Genomic DNA, 5,837 nt, shown 5'->3' with positions numbered 1-5,837 from the left:
CTAAGCATATCGCCACTACTGATATGTGCATTGGGGCAAATGTTGGTTTTATCTTAAACGAAAAACAGCATTCATAAAATAAGCTACGATGCAAAGAATGTTCAATCAAGCTGGAGTGCAAAACAGGCGCAATAGTAGTATGAAACGGGTATAAAACAAGGGTAGGTTTCTTGTGCAACCGAATGATTTCCTGGTTCTTTGGCCCCAAATCGTTCACCCAATATCATGCGTTGCAAATTTCCTAGAGCTTTCACTTCACTTTATAGAGAAGTAAAAGCAAAAATTATCTTGGAGGCAGCAAATAAACATATGTTAATCTTAGCGTAATAGCGGCAAAAAGAGTAGTTGTGCAGAAGTAGTCCAATTAGACATGCATTGGTAAGGATGGACATCGACAGCAAAATGTTCCATTCGGGAATTTGGATTTTTTCAATCAAAATAATTCCCACAACAGAGATATCGTTATCGCTGGATTATTGAATCATTCGTCTGACAAGCGCACTGTTCTAAACAGCTGGCTCGACAGACTTTCAAATGATTACGTGGCCACCGCTATCTTGAAAACCTTATGCTTGGCTGATTCCCCTTTTCCGAAGAGCCTCACAGTGAAAGGCTCATTCCAAAATATCTCGTTTTACCAGTTAGCATCCGGTCTCTTCCTTGAAATGGTGCACTTGTTCCGAATCATTAGGCAACTGAGTAGATGTTGCCGCCATATTTTTGGTGCAGATTACAAAATAGCTTGCTTTGGTGGGACCGAAGTTCTTTGTAGAAATTCCAAGAATGTGTGTAAACACTAACGTGGTTTAAAATATATTGATTAATTCTCACCCGGGCAATCTCACAAATACCACTTTGAGCAATGAAACTAAATGCTCAAAGCTGATTTTTAACCAAAAGGGAAAGTTTTGCAGCGCATTTTTGTGAGCTTAAACCTGATGAACTGCGATTGCTTCAGAGGTGCATTTTTTTTAATTTTTGCAGGACAGCATACCAAAGCTATCGTAAACATTGTAGAGCCTGAATTCATCCACTAAGTTTGGTGATTAATTTCACCAGGTGCTGAGTTTCGCGCAATCAAAATGTCGTCGGTCACACGATGTCGGGCAGCACAAATAAGATAGATTGCGAAAAACCCTGGTTAGTGGATTCACTCATCAGAGGTAAACGCGCATCTGCTCAGTCAAGCGCGATCTGTTGGCATTCTTCTCAAGTCTAGAAGCATCATTCGTCTCTGCCGAACAATGGATAATACAAAAGTTGCTTGGGTGTATTCATTTAGTGTCCGTAGGGATCCGCGAAGCTTCAAAAAATTTGAACATAATGAAACCCAGGTGAATTCGATTGCCAATCATCTGTCGCGCAAATTTTTATAAACTCCACTGGTTTAAGGAAAAGTTTGTTTTGTTGTGACTCCAAGAATTACGTCAAAGAACAGCCAAAGAAGTGATCTAAGCGATCAGGTGGTGGATGAAGACAGAAAAGAATGACAAGCAATACGCAACAAGCGTAAGAAATGCAAACATAAATCTTTTTGAAAAGCAAGTCCAGAGTTAGTTAGGTTACTACAAACCGTACTACAGCTAACAAAATATGTACAGAAGAACCTTAAGTTGTAAAAGAGCGTATTAATTGTCTGGATCCACGGTAAAACCCCATAGTTCCATATGTTTTTCATGAAAACCTGGTCGTTGTGCAACAAGATAATAAAGGATTTCTTAAATCCCCTTTCTGTTAGCCATATCTGGACGTCCACAATGCATGAGTTTTCTTCAAGCTCCGTTAAATCTTCTCATCTCTTTTTGAAGCAAAATCAAACCGGGCATTATTAGCGGTTAGTAGGGGAATTCAACGACAGATCAACAAGCTAAGATCTCAGGCGGCCATACATTTACTATGTTGGAAGTTGATAGAAAACTGAACAAACTCCAGGGAATATGAAATTCTAGACAATTAAACCAATTGTGCTAATGACCATTAACTCGGAATTCGCAAGGCGTTGTTGTTTGGTATCCTCTTGATCGCAAGTGAATTATTTTCGAAAAACTTTATTTGGAATCATTTTGAATTTCTGGGCGTACTAAACCGGTGCCAGTTAGAAGTGAATCATCGTCAACCCCCACTTTTAGGTCACAAATTTCTAGTCGGTTATTAAAAAACCAACTCAACACATACAGGCATCATGCGCAACAACGGCATCTTAAATTTTCCTAGAGGTTCTTTTAATACTGAGCACAAGGAAAAAGCACCTCAAGAAGGTTTCATGATTCCCGTACTAACTTTCATCAGATGCGGGCACGCGCCCTCGATAACTGATGAAAAAGTACTCACATGTTCTACCAGTAGTTCATGCCGTTGCAAAAGTATTCAAATTTTTTGCGCATATCTATACCATTTCGATCGTTGCGCTGTGCCATAAGCTGAACCACATATGATTCAATCACACACACAGTACGTTGGTGATAACGGTTCTGACTTCCTACGATCCCGGAATCGATGACTGCACCTGTATCAGTTTTGAAGGTCAAAGAAATGCAGTAGTTTCATTAGTGGATAAAAATCAAAACGTTTCAAATCATGTGTATGATTATCCAGAGGAATGCTGCACACAAATGCAGCCATAGGTTACAGTTTCCCTAAATTAATCCAGACCACAGGATGAACAGTCAGTGAAGGCTGCGGCATCAGTTGTCAACCAGAAATTGCTTGTCTGGTCTTGCTTGGAACGTCATTAATCATCTGATGATTTGAATGAGACCATTGGCCAAAGTCGAAGGGATAATTTTGCATTTCCAGTTTGTGACCAAACGGTTTTGAAGGAGCCTTGGACTAAGAACAAAATGTTTCCCGATAGATTACGATGAGGTTTTTCTCAAGATGATATTAAACACAGCGGACGAAACTCGAGACCACTTAGGAAACTTTTATTTTACAAATGCTACCGAAATCGAGCTACTCTCAACAAAGATTCGGTGGTATTTCCCTCACCGCTGAGATTCTTCACTTAGTGCACTTCCAAAATTTAGATTTTCGTAAGTAAAATGTATCTTCAAGCCTTCTTGTGGATCTTAAAATTAGATTGTTGTAGTTAGTTCAATTTAATGGGCCATTGCGAGACATCCGAAACCCATCACAGTCTGATGGTTTGTGATTCTCCGCCTGGGTGACACCTGAAGATGGTCGTATATCAAGTTTGTGATTGGTTAAATGTCTGACAACCAGAGACGTCAGGATCTTCAGACTAGATGTTCGAGAAGATGTGGCTACTATTTTTGTAACAAAAACCATAGCCTGTACTTCAATGAAGACTTAGAAGCTCGATTTGTTCACCTTTGTGGAAACTGGTACCATGATGGTTTCGTAAGTAATAAATAATCGTAGGTCTCAAAATTACAAAAGTTTTCATGATAGCGTCCACCGGTCGTTTTTATCTCTGCATAGAAAAAAGACAATCTTGCGGTGACAGGTGCTTGGTCTTTATCTTTCGTCTTCCTGTATAGTTGTCATTTTCCGTGCAACAGGCCATTGCCCTTTTATATCTTTTATACCTTTTATATAGACCTTTTATACCCACATTTATGAAAGGAAAGACAACTTCGCTTGATGCTTTGGCTGGCTGCTGCTCTAACTGAAAGCACTACAAAACTAATATTCTTCCACGAATCACAGTTCATTGGGCTGTTTTTGGCGTTCATAATACAAAACGAGCTTAAAAATTAGAAGAATCACGCCACTTTATAGATGATTACGTGAAACTGGGTGTCGATGTGACAAAATCTTTGGGTCTCTCCCTGTATTTGTTTTCGGATATTCTGCAATGCAGCCAGTGTTGTGGGCTTATGCTACTGCTTCACATCGAATAAAAGGATGTGACCGCCTGCAAGCGCTCTACCAGCAGTCTTTGCACTTTTAGCGAAGCGACGTCTGTAGAACACAACGTATAAACCATCTCAATGGATGCTTCTATCGTCCAATACTTCAGAGGCTGTTTGGAGGGAATTTGGGTTTTGTTGCAGCCTGACCGAGCCCAGCCAAAATATGAAAACGCGTGCGGTTAATCTTACTCAGACTCAATTTACCGATCGGCATCGGTACACAAACTAAACATATCTCCACAGCTATCAACATTATGGAAAATTCACCAGTGACGTAGAATCATGAAGTAAACTGGTCAGTTTCTGACCTAATTCTTTGTACTTCTAGTAAGCTCACAAGGGATGTAGCAAGTTGTGCGCAAACCCAGAAATGCGGATGGTTGTCAAACCGTGTTGATGGAATGAGCCAAAATGTCGCAAAGAATGCTATAGATGCTTCAGCGTTATTTAATATCGTCTATGGGTGACAATTCACCAGCGGGACTCAAACGCGTCAACTGCCGAATAACATTTATGGTCTAGATCGTTGTCAGAAAAGCCAAATAAATGCTACCCAGCTGGACAAATATCTGGTAAATGCAGATGAAATGGTAATTCGCATAACCGTAGACATTAAGACCCTCAGATTTCTCGAAACTGTATGCATTGTTGCATGATGCTCGAAGGCTTTTTTCGTGCGGTCAAAAATGCAATAAAATTCGGGTGTTTTCAAGCATTGAGTGAAGACAAAGGCGTCCACTGCGGAAGAAGATTGCGCATTGTTGCATGATGCTCGAAGGCTTTTTCCGTGCGGTTAAAAATGCAATAAAATTCGGGCGTTTTCAGGCATTGAGTGAAGACAAAGGCGTCCAATGCGGAAGAAGATTGGTGAGCCAGAAAAGCATAATCACTGGAGAGATAAGCAAGAGAATGTTGCAACGACCGTGGAACAGTCTTACTGGGGCGACCAGTGAGTAGTATTTGCCGTATGTCCAATGAAATTGGCCCGAATCTAATGAAGTACAAGATGAACCAAAGGAAAGCTAAACACATAGTCCTGGGGTTTTGGCAAGCAAAGGAGCTGTGTAAGGTACACATGAATTCTTATGGAGGTTTGAAGGTAGAACAATTCTGAACTGCAACAAAGTTGCTCACTGACAAGCTCACACCTGCTTTGTTTCTGAGTGAACTTTAAAAACCATCACTACTTCTATGGATTAGTTGTTTCGCCCCAAGGAAGGATTGTAAGCTTGGATGGATCTGTTATAGCCCATTATTTTTTAGTGTTCACCAAGGTCGTTACAGGTAGAGTTGTCACATGCAGTCCACTGCAATGCGATTATTAGGCCCCAAAAACATTACCTCAAAGGATCAGGTAAAATATTGTCCAGAAAGAAGTTATGAAAATCAAGTTTCCTCACATCATCAGGTTTTAGAGCAAAGTAGTACGTAAACTTGTAAACTGCACCTGGGATTCTAAACACCAGTGGTTGCATCAAGTGTTTATGAATATCTATGTCTTTTCAGCCACTCATTTCAGGGGGCTAGGGGGAATTATAACAAGAATGTTCCGTCTTTCCGGATTTGTGTGGCTTTTCATTGATGTGGTAATCTTAGAAGAATCTTTCAAACCCTGCTATCCAAACTGCTGTTTGTGTACACCTTTTCAAAAGTTGATTATGAAGAAAACATTGCTCTCTCTATAGAAGGAAAGGCGCTTACGCATTTTTAAACCAGCTTGGTTAATAGTCCCCAAAACTGCAAATTACAAATCACACTGCAAAACAGACAGCCTCATTCTGGCCTCCTGCTATTCAAGGAATTCTACCAGAAGTTTTTTGAACACGTTACATGCCATGGGAATCGCATGATCTCTGATGAGACTGCGGTAGTTAGGATTATCACCGGATAGGAAAGGCCAGAGTTGCTCTCCATAGTTTGTGCAATCTATGACGTCCAAATGACGTCTAAAATAATTCTTCG

This window comes from Opisthorchis viverrini (assembly GCF_000715545.1).
Source record: "Opisthorchis viverrini unplaced genomic scaffold opera_v5_1, whole genome shotgun sequence".
NCBI classification, from domain to species: domain Eukaryota; kingdom Metazoa; phylum Platyhelminthes; class Trematoda; order Opisthorchiida; family Opisthorchiidae; genus Opisthorchis; species Opisthorchis viverrini.
This window is presented reverse-complemented; position numbering follows the sequence as displayed.